The sequence below is a fragment of the Hypanus sabinus genome, chromosome 13 (genome assembly GCF_030144855.1).
Source record: "Hypanus sabinus isolate sHypSab1 chromosome 13, sHypSab1.hap1, whole genome shotgun sequence".
Taxonomy (NCBI): domain Eukaryota; kingdom Metazoa; phylum Chordata; class Chondrichthyes; order Myliobatiformes; family Dasyatidae; genus Hypanus; species Hypanus sabinus.
In genome coordinates this window covers 15,689,144-15,711,253 of record NC_082718.1, presented here as the reverse complement: position 1 = coordinate 15,711,253, position 22,110 = coordinate 15,689,144, and the positions used below count along the sequence as shown (strand labels likewise).

Here is a 22,110-nt window from a genome sequence, read left to right as displayed (position 1 = left end):
AATGGTCACGTCCACAAACATCAATAATCCAACTTAATGTGCTGATATGAACAGACTCAATAATTATCAAATGGAAGGAGGAGAGCAGGAAAGCCCATTGAATGGATGTTGTGCAGGAACAGCCAAGGATTAACAATGATGGATAATTAGAGGGTTGAAGGCATTCTGCCCAGTCTTGTAAATCACAGCTACAGGCCTATAGAGTGTAGAATGGTAGTGATTAAAATTGTTTCGAGGAGAAACACTGGGTCATTCTGGAGTTCAGAATTCAATAAGGAGATCTTCTGTAAGGAGATGATACATTCATCTCATGAGTACACGTATTTCCTCCATGTGTTCCAGTTTCCTTCCACAATCCAAAAACATACCAATAAGTGGGTTAATTGGTCATTGTAAAGTGTCCTGTGGCTAAGTTAGTGTCAAACAGGTGGGTTCTATGCATTGCAGCTCGTTGGGTCTGTTCTACACTGCCTCTCTTTCACCAATCAGCTTCCCAGCTATTTACTTCACCCTTCCCCCTCTCCGTGCACATGCCAGCTTGTACTACTTCCTCCCCTCCCCCACCTTCTTATTCCGACTCCTTCCCCATTCCTTTCTAGTCCTGATGAAGTGTCTCAGCCCAAAGCGTTGACTGTTCATTCCTTTCCATAGATGCTGCCTGGCTTGCCGAGTTCCTCCGGCATTTTGTGTGTGTTGCTCTGGATTTCCAGTATCTGCAGATTTCCTCGTGTTTAAGATCTTGACCTAAACAGTCCCATTTGCCCTCGCCCGACAAGTATCCCTCTAAACCTTCCCTACTGAGGTAACCATCCAATGTGGTCTTAATATATCTGCCTCAACCACTGCTTCTAGCAGCTTTCTCCATACAAACTATATTCTGCATGAAAAAAAAACTTCTCAGGTTTTAAAATTAGATTTTTCACCTCTCACCACATGCCAAGTGAAAGCAAGATTCATCAGCTCCCTGAAAGATGCATATGCTATGCAGGCCATGTATACACTATCGAAAATCCACAGAATACATGTGTCTGAACATCTATGCATGCGTCTGGGGCACTGTCTGCATTTAGTAAAGACAGAATTTAATGCTGTAGCATGAACAAAGTCACCGGAGAGAAACTGAAGTTTAGTGGATACAGAAGTGTTTTATTCAACAAAATGAGACACTTTTGAAGGAAGAGCCCCGTTTGACCCAGTTTCACATGGCATTTTATATGCCGAAGATCAAAGGTAGCAGCAGGACAATTCTATTGTTACAATGTATCTACAATGGACTTCCGGTAACTTTTGCTCCGTCATTCTCCCTAACTTTGCACTATATGTCTCCATTCTTAAACCTTAGTTAGGTATTTTATTAGGTCTCTTTTACTTGCCTGCGAACACATCTACCTTATAATGTCTAGCAAAAGTACTAAAACCGGGAAAAAGGAAACTCCTACGGCTTTGCCGGTTGACATTCTCGCTGCTTTGGAACAGCATCGACAAGATATTTTAAAGGAATTTAGAACTTCTTTCAACCAGCTGGATGTCAAATTGGATCAGATCAACACTAGAGTGAATGAACATGCTGAACATTTATCTCGCATCGACTCAACTTCTGAAGATTTAAAACGCCGTGTTCAATATCTTGAAACTCTCTGCTCCAGCCTAGAGGAGAAGAATTGTAAACTTTTTTCCAACATGGTGGATCTTGAAAACCAGAGCAGACGTTGCAATCTACGAATTCTTGGTTTGCCAGAGGCCACTGAACAGGGCTCTCCCGTGAAATTTTTTTCCGATTTTCTCTGTGCGATTTTTGGGAAAGAATTTCTTCCAAATCCACCTGAGCTTGAAAGGGCACAGAGGATCTACGTTCCCCGTGCAATTGTGGGTTCCCGCCCACAGCCGGTAATTTTGTGCTTTCATCAATACCAGGTGAAAAACCGTCTGATTATGGAGGCACGCCACAGAGGTACTTTTGCCTTTCAAAATACAGTCATTCATTTTGTGGAGGATTTTGCCCCCCAGTTTCTGAAGATGCGTGCTGAGTTTAAAGGTGTAATGAAAGTGCGTTTTAATCGCGGATTTAGACCCTCCCTTTGAAACCCAGCCGATCTTCGAATTACACTTACTACTGGAGAATATAAGTGGTTTAAATCAGTGAAGGAGGCTGAGACAATGTATCTACAATACTCCCTTTGAATCACATATAATTTTCACACCTTCTTCGCACCCAAAATTAACATTAATCAGAATTGTCTCATTTTCAATTACAGGTAACTGTAGTCTGCAGCTCCAGGAAACTATTGTCCAGTGCTGCATTTTTAATTTAATCTACAATCCACATTCAGGTCTAAAGATTGGTTGCTGATGTTAATATTTGCTGTGTACCCCAACTCCAGAATATACCCTGACATCGAGAACAACAGGAAACCTCCACATCCCAGCAGTCAAGTTGCTAGTTTTTGGCCTTTTTATTGACAGCAATTGGACCGCACAGCACACAGAGAAGCACTGAACCACACAATTAAAAATCGAGCCATACATTCCTAATGGTAAGCACAAAATTCAGAAAGAAAGGAAAGGTTGGGAACTCTGGAATTGTTCGATCTACCCACAATATATCATCTGTTCCAATGTTAGAGAAGACATGCTTTTTATCAGGAAACCACTCCTGGCAATGTTTTGTGGAATTGGTTACTAGTAAAATACCTTTCCGAATATGCCACGCTGCACATGTTTGCTCCGTTAAGTAATATTATCAGGGATCAACCTTACTCACCACAGACGTTTACACGCATTGGGAATTCATTGAGGTGTGTTGGCACAACATGCAATGAAAACAACATTCAACAATTATAAAGAATATGTTATATAAAAATAAAGTTAGAGGTTAAAGGATGGCTATGGAAAATAATGTGCGTAAATACATAAACACCAGCATGTACGTTCTGATGGTTTCCCATGCAACAATAATCCAAAGTTCTATCATCAAATTAGGAAAATGTAGATGGGGGCTAAATTGCCCTTGATGTACTTCACAATGAGCTAAACAAATGGCCATTCTACTTGGCATTCAGTAACTCCAACTAGAGATGCACGTGGGCAACAGGCAAGGACAAAATTGGTCCTGAGTAAGTAACCTTAGAGCTGCACAGCTGGTTGAACTCCTGAAACCATCGCTGCAAGTGGAATATCTATCTCGTGGTAGAATCCTGTTGGAACTGGCAGAGAATGCAAAGGATGATCTACTGAATGTAGAGGCTTGTGGGGTGGAAGGCAAGGACCAGGGGAACATCATTCTAACTCTGTCCAGGAAGAGGAGAGACAACAGAAATAGACTATTATAGAGGAAAAAAAGCACAGTTAAGGAAGAAGGGCATTTCAGAGACATCTTAGCACTAGAGCAAATGTTACAGAGACAGAGAAACCGAGATAATCCAATGAGGCCCTTATAAAGTGGGCAGGATGGGAGGAAGTATGATGAAGTAGCTACAGAAGTCAGTGGGCTTTAGTACGTTGCAAATTAAGTTCTCTTCCGCTCTTTTCGAAACACGTTTTATATTTTGGATACTGGCCTTTATCTCACCTCTTCGTCCTTGTTAGCTAACATTTCTAAAAGCATTGAGAGGAACAAGGATGTGTGGAAATAAAAAGATCTAGCAGGTTTGTTCCAGAACTGAGTCTTGCCTATCAAGAAAAAGCAAAGAGAAATCCAACTGTGAATCAGAAAAGTATCTCTGTATTCTGGGTAAAGAATAGATCCTGGAATGGGGAGTCAAAGGCTGAAAGCATAGATGTATTTTGGTAGACTAGATAACCACAAGGAAGAGATTACAGTGGTACAAAAATGAACACAACATTAGCTGTGACATACTGAAGGACTTGTTTCAGAACATATATTCTATTCAGCGTCCTGATTATTAGCTTTATAAACAAAACACATCAGATTCATAACAAATATTTTGCAGAGTATTTGAGAAGCAACAAACCCCATGGGCAGCAACACACACAAAATGCTGGTGGAACACAGCAGGCCAGGCAGCATCTATAGATGTGTGTGTTGTTGTTTGAATTTCCAGCATCTGCAGATTTCCTCGTGTTAACCCCATGGACAGACTGGTATTCTGACTTATCCACACTGCCAAATGTATTCATTCACAGACAAATCTTAAGAATGCATAATTTTAGATATTTTCTTCTTTTAGTAAGTTGGTATGTAATTAAGAACTAGACTTTTTTTTTAACCCTTTGCTGAATTAACTCCAAGACGAGCATTAAAGTTTCATCATGCAGTATACGAGTATACAGCTTGCTCTCCAGGGCAAAAAAAAATTAAAAGAGCAAGTCCATGGGTACGCTTGCTTTGAACTTACTTCACATCATGCTGGAGGAACTCAACAGGTCAGGCAGTATCGATGCAGGGAAATAAAATGTCAATGTTTTGGCCAAAACCTTTCATTTTCCAGTCCTGACGAAGGGTCTCTGCCCAAAACATTGGCTGTTTCACTGCACAGATGCAGTGTGATCTGCCGAGTTCCTCAGGCATTTCATGTCTTGCTCAAAATTTCTAGCAACTCCATAATCTCTCAAGTCTTACTTCACAGCATGCTGGCCATATTATATAATTGCAATAACATTTTAACGATTGATTCTACACTTCTTCTATTTGACACTCCACTGTATATTATCTAAATAATTAAAAGTCATTCCGAATAACTTAGCCACAGAAACAAACTCTTTAAATGTATCAAACGATCCTGCCTCGGTCACAAAGATTAAAGAAAATCACAGATTTTTACTTGCAGCTACTTGTCACAGATACATATCAACAGGGATTTCTTTCCCCTGAACAAGCGGATGAATGTCAAACCACCTCAAGTTCAAACAGGTCATATCTTCTGGGGGAATGATAGCAACATGAATACACTGACTTGTAGAAGAATTCAGCCCCCAATTCTTTGTTTACTTAAACGAGTATTACAACCAGAGATTTTGACCTATTTAACTGAGAATTTTCATTTGGGAATCACATGCTCCTAGAGCCACCCTCCCCCATTAAAAAAAAACAGAAAAATTGTAAAGCATGGAAAACTAATATTTCCAAAACTGATATGTCAGTTATTCAAAAATATTCATCCTTTTTTGCTCAGTACAGGAGTTCCCCATTTTTCGACAACTCGCTGTTACGAAAGACCTACATTAGTACCTGTTTTCACCAAAGAGGATTTTCGCTTTTACGAAAAAAAGATGCCCGCTTTATACGTGTGTTTACCCTGAGAAAGACTACAATGACGGTGAAGCCTTGTGCAGGCAGTTGTTTGCGCATGCGTGTACGTGTGTAATCATGTGGTATGTGCATAGGTGTGTACGTGCCAATTTTTTTTTTCCCAAATTGATTTTGGCTCGCTGGAAGAGGACAGTGAGGCTTTGAGAGGAAGTGCGGCGGCGGCCATTTTCAAATTGTCCAATTGCGTCTCAGATCGGAGTTCTGAGAGGCGGGACTGCGCAGGCGCGTGAAGGAGGCCTGGGAAGGAGGGAAGATATAAAAAGGATAAGACTGAGTGAGGTAGTTCTCTTTTGGAAGAGGACAGCGAGGCTTTGAGAGGAAGTGCAGCGGCGGCCATTTTCAAATTGTCCAATTGCATCTCAGATCGGAGTTCTGAGAGGCGGGACTGCACAGGCGCGTGAAGGAGGCCTGGGAAGGAGGGAAGATATAAAAAGAACACAGCCTTAAGAAGCGTGCAGCTTCGTTTGCGGGCAGCGGAGTGCACCGGGAGCAGAGTGTAGGGCTTGGGCTCGGGGCTTAGGAGGAAGAGGGCACAGTAGGCTTATCTTTTAGTTCTTGTTATTTTTCAGTTTTTCGGGAAGTATGAGTGTGAGGGCAGCTTGTTGTTCTCGGTGTCGGATGTGGGAGGTCCTGGAATCTACGAGCCTCCCGGATGTTCACATCTGCGCCAGGTGCACTGAACTGCAGCTCCTGAAGGACCGAGTTCGGGAACTGGAGCTGCAGCTCAATGACCTTCGCCTGGTCAGGGAGAGTGAGGAGGTGATAGAGAGGAGTTACAGGCAGGTGGTCACTCCGGGGCCACGGGAGGCAGATAGGTGGGTCACGGTCAGGAAGGGGAAGAGGCAGGTACTAGAGAGTACCCCGGTGGCTGTACCCCTTGACAATAAGTACTCATGTTTGAGTACTGTTGGGGGAGACAGCCTACCTAGAGGAAGTGACAGTGGCCAGGCCTCCGGCACAGAGGACGGCCCTATAGCTCAGAAGGGTAGGGATAGAAGAAAGAGGACCATAGTAACAGGGGACTCGATAGTCAGGGGTTCAGACAGGCGGTTCTGTGGAGGTGATCGGGAGTCCCGGGTGGTAATTTGCCTCCCTGGTGCCAGGGTTCGGGACGTTTCTGATCGCGTCCAAGATATCCTGAAGTGGGAGGGTGAGGAGCCAGAGGTCGTGGTACATGTAGGTACCAATGACATAGGTAGGAAAGGGGAAGAGGTCCTGAAACGAGAGTATAGGGAGTTAGGAAGGCAGTTAAGAAGAAGGACCGCAAAGGTAGTAATCTCCGGATTACTGCCTGTGCCACGCGACAGTGAGAGTAGGAATAGAATTAGGTGGAGGATGAATGCGTGGCTGTGGGATTGGAGCAGGGGGCAGGGATTCAAGTTTCTGGATCATTGGGACCTCTTCTGGGGCAGGCGTTACCTATTCAAGAAGGACGGGTTACACTTGAATCCTGGGGGGACCAATATCCTAGCGGGGAAGTTTGCTACGGCTACAGGGCAGACTTTAAACTAGTAAGATGGGGGGGGGGGGATGGGAATCAATTTGAGGAAACCATGGGAGAGGAGTTAAGTTCACCAGTAGAGCAAGTAAATAGACAGTGTGTGAGGGAGGAAAGGCAGGTGATGGAGAAGGGATGCGCTCAGCCCCAAGATGTAGGGGAGAAGAAAGAAAAGGATAATAAATTTGAATGCATTGTTAGGGATGAAAAGAGAGGAGGGGGTGGAGAGTATCTTAAATGTATATATTTTAATGCTAGGAGCATTGTAAGAAAGGTGGATGAGCTTAAAGCGTGGATTGATACCTGGAATTATGATGTTGTAGCTATTAGTGAAACATCGTTGCAGGATGGGTGTGATTGGCAACTAAATATTCCTGGATTTAGTTGCTTCAGGTGTGATAGAGTAGAGGAGTAGATAGATAGAGTAGAGGCCAGAGGAGGAGGTGTTGCATTGCTTGTCCGAGAAAATCTTATGGCGGTACTTTGGAAGGATAGATTAGAGAGCTCCTCTAGGGAGGCTATTTGGGTGGAATTGAGGAATGGGAAAGGTGTAGTAACACTGATAGGAGTGTATTATCGGCCACCTAATGGGGAGCGTGAGTTGGAAGAGCAAATGTGTAAGGAGATAGCAGATATTTGTAGTAAACACAAGGCGGTGATTGTGGGAGATTTTAATTTTCCACACGTAGACTGGGAAGCTCATTCTGTAAAAGGGCTGGATGGTTTAGAGTTTGTGAAATGTGTGCAGGATAGTTTTTTGCAACAATACATAGAAGTACCGACTAGAGATGGGGCAGTGTTGGATCTCCTGTTAGGGAATGCGATAGGTCAGCTGACAGATGTATGTGTTGGGGAGCACTTTGGGTCCAGTGATCACAATAGCATTAGCTTTAATATAATTATGGAGAAGGACAGGACAGGACCTAGAGTTGAGATTTTTGATTGGAGAAAGGCTAACTTTGAGGAGATGCGAAGGGATTTAGAGAGAGTGGATTGGGTCAAGTTGTTTTATGGGAAGGATGTAATAGAGAAATGGAGGTCATTTAAGGGTGAAATTATGAGGGTACAGAATCTTTATGTTCCTGTTAGGTTGAAAGGAAAGGTTAAAGGTTTGAAAGCACCATGGTTTTCAAGGGATATTAGAAATTTGGTTCGGAAAAAGAGGGATGTCTACAATAGATATAGGCAGCATGGAGTAAAGGAATTGCTCGAGGAATATAAAGAATGTAAAAGAAATCTTAAGCAAGAGATTAGAAAAGCTAAAAGAAGATACGAGGTTGGTTTGGCAAATAAGGTGAAAGTAAATCCGAAAGGTTTCTACAGTTATATTAAAAGCAAGAGGATAGTGAGGGATAAAATTGCCCCTTTGAGAATCAGAGTGGTCAGCTATGTGTGGAGCCGAGGGAGATGGGAGAGATTTTGAACGATTTCTTCTCTTCGGTATTCACTAAGGAGAAGGATATTGAATTCTGTAAGGTGTGGGAAACAAGTAAGGAAGTTATGGAACCTATGACAATTAAAGAGGTGGAAGTACTGGCGCTTTTAAGAAATTTAAAAGTGGATAAATCTCCAGATCCTGACAGGATATTCCCCAGGACCTTGAGGGAAGTTTGTGTAGAAATAGCAGGAGCTCTGACGGAGATCTTTAAGATGTCATTAGAAACGGGGATTATGCCGGAGGATTGGCGTATTGCTCATGTGGTTCCATTGTTTAAAAAGGGTTCTAGAAGTAAGCCTAGCAATTATAGACCTGTCAGTTTGACATCAGTGGGGGGTAAATTAATGGAAAGTATTCTTAGAGATAGTATAAATAATTATCTGGATAGACAGGATCTGATTAGGAGTAGCCAGCATGGATTTGTGCGTGGAAGGTCATGTTTGACAAACCTTATTGAATTTTTTGAAGAAGTTACGAGGAATGTTGACGAGGGTAAGGTAGTGGATGTAGTCTATATGGACTTCAGCAAAGCCTTTGACAAAGTTCCACATGGAAGGTTAGTTAAGAAGGTTCAGTCGTTAGGTATTAATGCTGGAGTAATAAAATGGATTCAACAGTGGCTAGATGGGAGATGCCAGAGAGTAGTGGTGGATAATTGTTTATCAGCACGGAGGCCGGTGACTAACGGGGTGCCTCAGGGATCTGTTTTGGGCCCAATGTTGTTTGTAATATACATAAATGATTTGGATGATGGGGTGGTAAATTGGATTAGTAAGTATGCCGATGATACTAAGGTAGGAGGTGTTGTGGATAATGAGGTGGGTTTTCAAAGCTTGCAGGGAGATTTATGCTGGTTAGAAGAATGGGCTGAACGTTGGCAGATGGAGTTTAATGCTGAGAAGTGTGAGGTTCTACATTTTGGCAGGAATAATCCAAATAGAACATACAGGGTAAATGGTAGGGCATTGAGGAATGCAGAGGAACAGAGAGATCTAGGAATAACAGTGCATAGTTCCCTGAAGGTGGAGTCTCATGTAGATAGGGTGGTGAAGAAGGATTTTGGAACGCTGGCCTTTATAAATCAAAGCATTGAGTACAGAAGTTGGGATGTAATGTTAAAATTGTACAAGGCATTGGTAAGGCCAAATTTGGAATATTGTGTGCCGTTCTGGTCACCGAATTATAGGAAAGATATCAATAAATTAGAGAGAGTGCAGAGACGATTTACTAGGATGTTACCTGGGTTTCAGCACTTAAGTTACAGAGAAAGGTTGAACAAGTTAGGTCTCTATTCATTGGAGCGTAGAAGGTTGAGGGGGGATTTGATCGAGGTATTTAAAATTTTGAGAGGGATAGATAGAGTTGATGTGAATAGGCTGTTTCCATTGAGAGTAGGGGAGATTCAAACGAGAGGACATGATTTGAGAGTTAGGGGGCAGGTTTAAGGGAAACACGAGGGGGTATTTCTTTACTCAGAGAGTGATAGCTGTGTGGAATGAGCTTCCTGTCAAAGTCATAGAGGCCAGTTCAGTTGTGTCATTTAAGGTAAAATTGGATAGGTATATGGACAGGAAAGGAGTGGAGGGTTATGGGCTGAGTGCGGGTAGGTAGGACTAGGTGAGATTAAGAGTTCGGCACGGACTAGGAGGGCCGAGATGCCCTGTTTCCATGCTGTGATTGTTATATGGTTATATGTTATATGGTCTTCCCGATTTTGATAAGTGAAACTACACCATACATACAATATTTCTACTTTATATAGGGTGTATATTTATCATATCATTCCTGCTTTTACTATATGTTGGTATTACTTTAGGTTTATGTGGTATTTGGTTTGATTTGGTAGGTTTTTTTTTGGGTCTGGGAAAACTCAAAAATTTTCACCCTTGTAAATTTATGGTAATTGCTTCTTCACTTTACGACATTTCAGTTTACAAACAGTTTCATAGGAACGCTCTACCTTCAGATTGCGGGGGAAACCTCTACTTACTTTACTTAGTGTCTCACAGATATTGCAACCAATCATCTTTTTGGGTAAGTCTCTATTAGCCTTGCACAATCTGATGGAGCAAGATTTACCCATTCTCCTTGCAAAATTGCTCTAAGCTGTGCCAAGATGGTTGGCGAGCAGTGGTGGAAATCAATCTTGAAGTCTTATCAGAGATGCTCAATCGGTTTAAGGTCAGGTCTCTGACTGAGCCACTCTTGGACATTGATTTTCTTCACTTGAAGCCACTCCATGATTGCTCTGGCAGTGTGCTTTAGGTCCTGGTCCTGCTGAAAGACAAACTTCCTCCCTGGTTTAAGCTTTCTGGCAGAAACAAGCAGGTTTTTATCCAGGATCTCTCCATGCTTAGTAGCATTCACCTTCCCATCAATCCTGACCATATTTTCAGTTCCTGCTGCTGAAAAGCATCCCCAAAACACGATGCTATCTCCACCATACTTTACAGAAGGGATGATGTTTCCTGGCTGATGCATAGTATTAGATTTACGCCAGGTGTACCACTTAGTGTTGTGGCCAAGAAGTTCCACTTCAGTCTTATCCAACCACAAGACCTTCTTCCACATCTTTACAGCATTTTCTAAGTGACGCTTTGCAAAGTCTTTATGGACATGGATATGGTTTTTTTTTAAAAAGCCAGTGCTTCTTCTTTGCCACTCTTCCACAAATACCCCTTCTTGTGCAAGACCTGAGAGATTGTGGAGCCATGAACTTCATCTCCAGCTGCAGCCACTGACTTCTGCATCTTGCTCAGAGTGACTGTTGCCATCACATTAGCCGCTCTTAAATGTGCCGTTCTCCTCTGGTGACAAGGCTTACAGGGGCAATGTGGCTGTGGTTTTAGTAAATTGTTGACAGAGTTTGGAATTTCTCATTTGATTTGACATGATTCACAAATGTTTTTTTTAGATTAGCTCAAAAGATTCTGACTTCAATATATGTTAAAATTTAGAAAATGAGACAGTAAATGTGAAAATAGTTGTGGAGGATGAATACTTTTTCAAGGCACTGTATAAAGAGTTTTACATTGAAATAAAGCCTTATGGCTCACAGATATTCAGCAACACAACCCCACCTATGGAATGGAACAAATAACTTTTGTTTTGGACTATATCCTTCTTCAGGACCGGAAAGGAAGGGGGAAGAAAGTGAAGAGGATAATAGGGAAGAAGTACAAGCTAATGGGTGATAGGTGAAACCAGGTAAAAGGGGGAAGTGTGGATGAAGTAAGTTGGGTGGTGATAACTGAAAGGGTTAAGGGGCTGAGAAAAAGAAATCTAAATTGGAGAGAACTATGGAAGAAAAGGACAGAGAAGGGGACCCAAAGGGAGGTGAGAAGGGTTAAGAGGGGTACACGAATGTGGAATTGGAAAAATAAAGGGGTGGGAGGGGGTAAGGAATTACTGGAAGTTGGAAAAATTGGTGTTCATGCCATCAGGTTGAAGTCTAACCCAGCAGATTATGATGTGTGCTCCCCCCCAACGCGAGTGTGACCACGTTGTGACAGAAGAGGCGCCCATGGACAGATGTCATCATGGGAATGGGAAGTTAAATTTAAGTGGAGACCCAGCCTTTTGTGGTGGACAGAGTGAAGATGCTTGTTGAAGAGGTCCCCCCAATCTACATTAGGTCTCAACGATATAAAAGAGGCCACACTCCAGGGACTGAACGGATACAAAAGATGGCTCCAACAAACTTGCTGTTGAAGTGTCGTCCCAAGTGGAAGGAATGTTTGGGGCCCTAAGTGGTGGTGAGGAAGGAGACGTAGGGGCAGCAGCTCCACCTGCAAGGGTAAGTGCCAGGAGGGAGATCAGTGGGAAAGGATGAGTGGACAAGCAAGTCGCATATAGAGTGATCTCTAAGTAAAGCAGAGTGGGGTAGGGGTGGGTTGGGGAGATTTGTTTAGTGGTGGCGGAAGTTACAGAATATGATGTGCTGGATTGAGGGACGTATGGAGTGGTAGGTAAAGTCAAGGGGAACTCTGTCCCCTGTTATGACTGCAGGAGGATGGAGTGAGGGTAGATGTGTAGGGAATGGAGATGTGGGTGAAAGCAGCATTGGTACTGGTGGAAGGGAACCCCTGTTTTTTTTTGAAAGGAGGGCATCATGAATGTTCTTAAATGGAAAGTCTTATTCTGAGAACAGATGCTGTGGAGATGGAGGAACTGAGAAAAGGAAATGGCATTTTTACAAGTGTCAGGATGAGAAGAGTTATAGTCAAGGAACTGTAAGAGTCAGAAAAAGATATCCCGAAATGGAGACAGACAGAGATCAAGAAACTGGAGAGAGGTACAAGGGATAGACTAAGTAAATTTAAGGGCAAGATGGAAATTAGATGCAAAGTTGATAAAATTGATGAACTCAGCGTGGCCGCAGGAAACAGCATCAACGAGAGTTAGAAAGAGTTGGGGACTGTTACCAGCGTAGGTTTAGAACATTTATTGCTCCAGGTAGCTGACAAAAAGGCAGGTATAGCTGGGTGTCCACTTTGGGTTTGGAGAAAGTGGGGGTGCACTCAAGAGAAAATGTTCTGCCAGGTGGAGGAGGATAGTGGTGGTGGGGGGGGGGGGGAATGGTTAGGTCAGGTGTCCAGAAAGAGGCAGAGAGCTTTAAGGCCTTTCTGACGGGGGATATAAGTGTAGAGGGGCTGGAAGTCCATTGTGGAATAGTGGAAATGAGATGACCTGGGACAAGGAACTGAACAAAATGGAGTCAAGGTATGTGGACACAAGTTCAGTGGAGCATAAACAGACTGAAAAAAAAATGGGCTTAACAGGACAGACAAATTAGAGGATCTTGGGTAGGGTACAGTGACTAGAGTCCACAATGAAAATGAGTTTCACAGATACTGCTTCTTTAAATAATTTAACTCTAGGATTTTTAGAGTTTTCCTTTCATCCAACTAATAATCACAAAAAGGGTGAACCTCTTTAAAGCTCCATAGCCTGGATTATTAATCTCCCATATTCATACTGATGACAGAATGTAGAAAATATGGCGCAGAAACTGAATTCAATCTTGTAAACAGTTTAGTCTTTGAGCAGACACACTTCAATCTGTGTGCAGGGCTCATGTTACAGAATGCTCCCGTTAATCACAAAAGATTAAATTATATTACATAATTGAGCCTCAAGGCCAGAAGTATCCACTAAATTGACTGAAATTCGATTTGAGAATAGATGTATGCATGTTACACTGTGCATTAAACTGTCTTAGTCATTGTTATTTTTCAAATCCAATTATAGAGAATAACTGTGAATGAAACAAAGGATTGACACCATAATACAGCAACCAAATCATTTAATTCGACACATTTTAAAGCAATATTGCAATATAAAGTTAGCACCATTTCCCCCAGAATAGCCCATAATTATTTCATATCCAGAGCAATGAGCCAACGTTCATACGTGGGCTGAGCATAATGAGCACTCTCACTTAATGAAGAGCAGCATGATTCCCATAACAGTCTTTTTATTTCAGAAATAACAACAGCTTTTTAGAAATTTTGTGATCTCTGACTGCTTCAGTCTCATCACAGTACATAACTTCAAGTTGGAAAAATATCAATGTCTGAGGAAGAGATACAGACAAATTTCCAGCACTAAAAGGCAGCTAAATTGCAAAACTTACAAGGGTTACTGAAGGAGAAAAGGGGTTAGCTGAAGAGAAAAGGGTTATAAAAACTCCTAATTGCTGTAGAGACTTTATCCATGGACTAATTTGCATCAACCAGCAATTCGATACATATGCAAAATAGTATTTGAAGTTTGCTCTGGATACAGCGTATTGTATAGGAATATATGTTTGAATGCTACCTCTAACTAAATGTGTTTGAAGTTCTGAAGAAAATTCCCCTGTGGTAAAACTATGGAGATTATCCTCTACTAATAAGAAGCTGGTTGCTTAAGGAAAAAAGGGGAAAAAACTGCATTCTGAAGGGAGACACCATTAACTAAAAAATCAAACAATGTATAGCTTCTGTCAGCTTGTCAGAAACCAAATGAATTCTTTAAAGAATACTTCCATTAATTTCACTATGGCAAAACTAAAAAGATGAAATTACTGTATTGAATCAGCCATTCCAGCTGGATATTTTAAAGTTTCCATTTAAGGCAGGATATTTGTGAAAATGATTTGGATTTAATTAATATTACCAGCCCAAAAGTTTAAAAAAATGGATGCTTGACAGAATGTCAGAAATAATACTTCCTCCAAAAACATCTGATGCTCATGACTAATATCCAATTCATTTTATTTCAGCGGACTCAATTAGATTGCTTAGCATTCTGAATGCTGGACTGCAGCAGTTCCAATAGCTTATACAATTCCTATCACAAAACTTCTGTTACAGTGCTTGATAAATATTTGGAGAAACTCTTGCACATTTAAAGTTCAGATCGGAGGGGAGTTACATTCGCCAAGTTAAAATATTTTTTTTAAATGGGAAAAAGTTAGTTTCAAACGATAGCATCCGATTTTAGAAACTGATCAACACACTGGCAGAATGTAAAAATATTTTCTTTGTTGCTGGTTCAGAATTTTTTCATGCTGTCATTAATTTCACTGTACAATATTTCAATGAACAGGTATTTAATGTTACAGATATTATAATTGCAAAATAATAATTTTAGGAACACAGACATGCATTTATTGATCAACTTGTACATCAGACTTATAAAATCTGCAAGCTGTGATCTTCCACATGAAGGGCACCACTTTCATTTGGTTTTACTTCCTTTTAGCTTTTCCAATATGCACATTTCTCTGCTCAATTATTTCATAATCAGTGCAGTGTTACACACACCAAAAATATTATTTCCGATTGTGCAAGAAATGCAATCCTAGAAAAAAAAACCACATGTACCAGACATGGCCAAAATAAAAGTTACCATATCAGCAGGTCAACTTTTGATCAAGTTAAATGGATCTAGACTATGCATTATGCGCTTCAGCAAGCTGTATCAAATAAAATAATTTGCCATCACATAATGAATAAGATGAGGCTTGTGAATAGAAGCTACCACAGTTGGAAGAGCAAGCAAATTTGAAGCAAGTGAAGTGATAACGGCTTCAGCTCAACAAGCTGGCTCAGTACTTCTTCCCTTTAAGAATTCAGAATTATGTGTTACTGAAATAGCAAGGCTTGAAAGTCACAGGCGATTGAGTCACGCAATACAAGATGCCATGCATACTAGAAGTGATCACAATCAATCACATCTAGAAATGATCACAATCAATAATCATATGGTTATAACCCCAAGCTTTCTTGATGCAGCTCTGCTGTGATCTTCCACATGAAGAACACCATCTTTGTTTGGTCTCACTTCCTCTTGATTTTTCCAGTGCGCCAGAGTACTTCAATTATTTTATAATTTGTTAATGCAGTGACCAACTTTAACAGCACAGCTAGATCAAGAAAACCTGGGTTTATAAAACTGGTCACTTCATACTTTGTAATAGGCCGCCACACCCATATCATTCCACAGTCATCAGCACTTAACCTTGTCAATCTGCCAGTGCTTCAAAACTTCTCCGCCATTACTCTTACAAAGTGATGCTGTACTGCCATCACGGAACTCAAGTTCATATGTACATCGAGAGTTCTAGGAACCTGTCTTGGTCCAGGTGCCAACCCTAAAGACAAAGGGAAATTGAATGAGTACATAATGGGTGTGTCAAAGCATACTAATTCTAAAATTACTACACCACTCCCTTAGTAAAGGGAATCTCAAACAGGAAGTATTTTGAATGTGCAGGTGTATTAGATGAAGGATTTTGCCATTTACTTTCACACATTTGCCAACATAACCAATGACACACCCATTGTGAACCTTGTTTGTTAGTGCTACACTAGACACCTAAGCAACTGTTATTAAACAGGTACAATGAAAACAAATTCATGATAAAAAAATAGTAACATAAAAGTCTTTCTTTTCTATATCCATCATACAGACTCAAATCTTAGATTAGTACATCACAGCTAAAAATTCATAATAACTCAGGATCAATCCATGAGGAAAACCTAACATTTTTTGTTAAAAAATAACATTTAAAAATCAATATACATAAATCCAGGAAGGAAAGAAAAACGATCTTACCATTACCCACAGGAGCACAATCCAGTTTGTTTTCATCAACACAATTTCAAAATATTCCATGAGCATTTTCCCCAGCTGCAGAACCTATCGATGACCTTACTGGGGAATCTACACAGTGGATCACCCCAGACCACTTGCATGGAATTCACTATCACTTTTCTCGTTATTTCAGTGCTTATTTTAACACATCCCAGCATTTTGTTTTTCCATGTTAGATTAACCTTTTGTTGCCTTGTCAGCAGGTCAAGATTTCTTCAAATTGCTTAATATGTTAATAGCTCAAAGTAAATGTATTATCAAAGTACATCTATGTCACTATATACAACCCTGAGATTCATTTTTTTGTAGGCATACATAATAAATCCAATGACCATTATAGAATCAATGAAAGACTGGACCAACTGGATGTACAACCAGTGTGCAAATGACAACAAAATGTGCAATAAATCATCATTTGAAATAAATAATAGTTACAGAGCCTCTACATCTTCAAGAACTTCCTTTCATTTATTCTTTATGAACAGGCCATCATGGGCAAGGCAACCATTTACTGCCCTCCCTCAATTGTCCTCAAATGAGGTGAGGCATTGTCAAGTCCACCACATGGAATGGGTAACAAATGGAGATCCAGCAAGTACTGCATCTGCACCAGGGTGAAGCCATACCAGAGCCGTATTCTGTCCACACTCTTGTACGAGTGCACAACAGTGAACAAAGTTGCCAAGTTGTCATCATTACACAACATTAGCTTCCAGAAGGTTCTCCATATTTTCTGGCCAAGAAAGATCTCCAATCACACCCTACTCCTTCAGTGTTACCAAGAGGACATGGCCACAACCATCGGAAGGAAACACTGGAGGTGGATTGGACACGTGATGAAAAGAGAGGCCAACTCCATCATCAAGACAGCACTTCACTGGACCCCTGAAGTGCAGAGGAAACGTGGGAGATCAAAGACAACTTAGCACTGTACCACAGAGGCAGAGATAAAAACTCAGAACCAGACTTGGGACAGTACAGAAGATAACCAAAGATGGGCAGAGCTGGACGACCTTCATTGCTGCCCTAAATGCCAGTGGCATAACAGGAAATGAGAGAGAGCACACAGAATGGATCTGGGATCACGTACAGATCATGCATATAGGACTAGACCAAGAAGCATCACATCACCTTCAACAATCAAGCTGAGCACTACTGAGCATGACCAGTTAGCTCTGTGAAAATTATGCAAGCTCTGATAACAAACAAACAGAGGAATGAAGTTAACTGTAGTCCAAAGAAAATCAAATGTGTTCAACATGAGTTGTGGTTCAACTGAAACCTTCTGAACATCAAGAGATTATCAGAATGGAAATAACATGCTGACCTTGACTTATTTTAATGATTAGTCTCCAAGTACCTCGAAACCTCATCCTTAATAATAGACTCCAACATTTTCCCAGTCACTGTGGTTAGGCTAACAGGCCTATAATTCCCTTTCTTTTGCCTTCCTTCCTTATTTAAGAGTGGAGTGACATTTGCAATCTTCCAGTCCTCAGGGACCATACCAGAATCAGATGATTCTTGACCGATCAGGACCAATGCATCCATTATCTCTTCAGTGACTTCTCTCAGGACTCTGGGTGTGGTCCATCAGCTGACTTATCCACCTTAAAACTTTTTGAGTTTGCTTAGTACTGATTGTAGTCTTAATTTGCAAGATCCTAGTACAGAAAGGAATTTCAATATGGAACAGGTTGTCATGAGGAAGATGGGGTAGGGAGGGGTTTAATTTTGTACATGACAATCTGGTTTCATAAATCACATTGTTTTGTTTGAAGTTACAGGTGATTTCATTTTAGCTGAATGGCATTGCTGTATACACACACAGATGGTGATTCCATTCTTGTGAGAAAACCTGCTCTTGTTTTTGGGATCATAGTATATTTTCAGATGCAAGTATTTTATGTGCAAGTTGTTGTTTGATGATCTCACTAAAGTTAAACATGACCGTTGGATTCCTGAACTTTAAAGCAGTGGATATTTGTGTGCTGGAATTTATGCTACTAATTAGTTTTCAATGGACCGTGCTAGAAATGTGCATGTGAATATCAAAGAGAATGATTCGATTGTAATGAACCCGTAGATGAAAAACAGAAATAATAAATAACAGCTGTTTCACCATACCAAACACCAATGAGTTCCTAACCTTTTCTATTTTTGGTAGCTGGGAAAATTGTACATCCAGAGTCGAACAAATACTTAATATGTTTCCTTACTGACATTTCCTTGTGAGGACATTCAGCTCATCTTACCTATGCCAGCTCTCAGGTAGTCTCACTGCTCCAATATTTCTCCACATCAACTCCACTAGTCATCTATACTATTTTACAATAGCTAGTTAACCTACCAACTACCACATCCCTGAGATACGGGAGGAAAAAGCAGAACCAGGCAAAACCCATGTAGTCACAGAGAATTGATATAAATTCCACACAGGTAGCAGCCAAAGTTAAGATCAAATAATCCATCGTGGTGACATTGTGCCAGCCCTCAATTTCAAAATAACATCTGAATAATGTGGCTACACCATCTACCTGCTAAAATAATCAGAGATTGAACCTAAACTGGTAACAACCAAGAACTACCACTGAGATATTACCAGGTAAATATTAACTAGTTGATTAGCACATGGCACAAGCACATTCTGCATTATTTGTCCAGGTTGGTTTGTAGTTCTCAGCTCACAAACCTTTAGGGAAGAGAATACAAATATCCAAATAGTAGATACTCTCTCTCCATCACTGGACCCAACTGCCAAGATGTTTCAACACACCCTGAGTTGCTGAATCTTCTAAGTGCCAATGCCATTTCCTTTCACTTGCATCTTGCCAAGGCTGCATAAGAATAGTTGGTCATTAGAGAATTGTTAAGTCTTTTCAAGTTTAAGGTATCATGATCTCACATTAGGCAGCAAGATGATAAAAATCAACTACACAATGTTAGGATAGGATTATCATAACCTTCCTAATCAAAGCATCAAAAAAAGACTCAGTACTGCATTCATCAACAGCTCCATTCTATATGAACTAAATAAACAATAAAAAGTTCCTGTGGTATTACAAAGTCAGAATTTTAAATTGCAAGGGAAAATAGACAACAGGTTCCAAATGGGAAAAAAAAGCTTTGAAATTTATTGAATTAAATGCCTGAAATATTAAACTTCACTATGTTTTTTTTAAATAAATAAGGAAAGAATGTCCTTAACCAGTCCATGGATTATACAAGAACTGCAGATGTCTGCAGGAGGTTATTTGAACTAGAAGAGAATTTTAATTGGCTCTACAGTCTCTTACAGCCAAGCTGAAATGAAATTGCTTTGGGAGTGTATAAAACTCACATCAATGCAACATCACAAACCCTACAAGGCACATGGGTTCACACACAGCTTGAATTTTCTAGTGTAAATTCAAGCACACAATTACCGACTCAAGATGTTTGAGGATTTATTCATGAAGTTAAACTAATCCAAGTAAATCCAAAGGTATCCAGAGTTCAAACATGCTGGACTGCATAAACAGCTCTTCAACAAAAGAAAATCATCTGTAAGAACCCACTGTAAACAGAGAACTAATCTGCAATATCAATTTTCATCAATTTCAGACAGCACTTAAAAGAGAAAAGTGGCCCAAGAGGACATTTGTTGCTATCAGTTTCTGCAAACTGCATAATAATCAATTGCAGCCAAATCCACCTTGCATCCCTGTTTAGGCAAAGAATTGCTGTTCTGTGTCTTAGCATTTATTACCTGCCCAAAAAGATTACTGTACCTCTCAACACCAAGTGTAATATTGTAAATAGCCACACGTTACAAGACAGTAAAAATAATTAAAAGAAAATGTTGTGCAGCTTAGGAGTAAACCTGGAGGTGGTGGTATCTCTTTGTACTTTGTAAAATACTTTCCTCTTCTTTTAGACTGTGCTTTTGCAAGATTTTATAGAAATCCTTGGTGATCTGCTGTGTCTGGTGGTACACGCATTGTGGAGAGAGTGCATACTGAAAATGGAGATCAAGTGGGTTGCTTTGCCCTGGACTATGCTGAGTTTCGAGTGATGCTAGAGATCTTTTACACCACATTTGATTAGTAGCCTGTAGATTGACGAATGACTTTGGAGTGAGAAGTTACTGCATTATTTATCCATTTAGGCTTCTGGTTTTTGGATCAATGCTCTTGTTTTAAATATCCACCCTCAATTTTGATCTGTGCACAAGATAAAATTTACAAATTTATTAATGACAGGGAACTTGGAGGGTGATTAAAAGAGAGGGGAATAGAAACAGACTGAAAGGTAACTGATGACTGAATAGGGAGACAAATGGCACTTTAATTTTTAAAGAGAAGTATGTTTAGAAAAAAATTACATAAATTTAAATTCTGGACTAAAGATATAAAGGAGGTACAAATGTTCTTTGTTAAATAAAATAGTTCTTAAGATTTGTAAGTCACGAGCACGAAGGGCATGAGAAAGAAACCAAATCAGTGTCTTTAAAAGAGAGCGGACAGGCACTTGAGAGAACAGTTTGTGGGATCACAGGGTAAAAACAGGATGGTTTAAAAGGCCTCTGTGTGCCACACAACTCTATGATTCCACCAGAACTCCATTTAAAAATGATGTTGTGGCTCAGACTTAATTTTTTCAGGTTTGTAGTGATGATTTTGGGGACAGCACTGGAGTTAAGGGTCAGGTTAGGATTCAGGGTCAGGGCTGAGGGAAAGTTAAGAGGTCGGGGCAATAATGATGAATCAATGCAGGAGCTACTGTCCAGAATCCACAGTCTAAGGTCATCAAACCCAGATGTCAATTCGGCAGGCGCCAATACGATCAGTCATCTCCAAATCCAAGACCAGAGATTAGTATGGGTGGGTGTCTCAAGGGCCAGTGACCGACCCACCCCCACCCTCCCCGCCTCACAGGTCACAGGAGGCAGAGATCTGTGCAGTCCATAAGTCTAGGCCCAAAGGTTAAACCCGTCATTGGAGAGTCCTGGGGTGGAGGCCCGAAAGTCACACTCTTGATCAGTGAGTCCTGGGGAGAGCTGTGTATTTAATATTTCAGTAATATCTGAGTAATCTTGTTTGATTAAGTATCCTTTGTTGTTTCTATACTGTAATTGACATTGGTTATATGCCAAAACACTTGACTCGCAAACATCATGACTTTACCACGTGATGCATGTGCACCGCGCTTAAAGTAAAAAAACAAAATTAGACTTGCATTTTGAACTTTCAGTCTTTTCCTTTAAATTAGTTTAATGTTTTGGAGCTACAAAATATAACAGTGGCAATGAGGTATTTTTAGAATGAACCCAAGACAATTACCCACCTGTTGAAGAGTTAAATAAGGCAGAAAACTGATAAATTCACAGGTTCATAAACAGAGTACCGGGTGATAATGATCATAAAAAAGAGCAGAAATGGCTGGCTACATCAGAAGACTAGACACACTTGATTGCTGAATGGGTAACCGGCTCATGTATACAGAGCTAATTGAACAGTATTTTGAAGCAAATTAAAAAGCCAATAAGAAACAAGAATCAATTTTGCTGAGCGCATTGAGTTTAAAGGCATATAGTCTGAGTGCTCCAAACAAACCAGCTGAAGTGAGTTCTGCTAATGTCATGAAAGGACTGCAGGAACATTTAGAACTGAAATCACTGTTGATTGCATAATACATTAGGTTTCCTAAGTGACATCAAAAGGAAAGGGAGCCCATTTTAGCATATGTTTGTGAATTGAAGAAGTCGTCTGAGCATTGTCAGTT

General features: G+C 40.6%; 1 protein-coding gene across 10 annotated transcripts in view; it reads right to left on the bottom strand.

Annotated features, from left to right (window-relative positions):
* Positions 1-22,110, bottom strand: part of LOC132403654 (plexin-B2-like) — a 249,573-nt gene that overhangs the window by 200,167 nt on the left and 27,296 nt on the right. For 3 of the 10 annotated variants that reach the window (XM_059987159.1, XM_059987163.1, XM_059987156.1), the window contains exon 2: positions 15,712-15,844. The exons of the other annotated variants lie outside the window; for them this stretch is intronic. The gene's annotated coding sequence lies outside the window, so the exon portion shown is untranslated. The remainder of the gene's footprint in view (positions 1-15,711; positions 15,845-22,110) is intronic. 10 annotated transcript variants of the gene reach the window in all.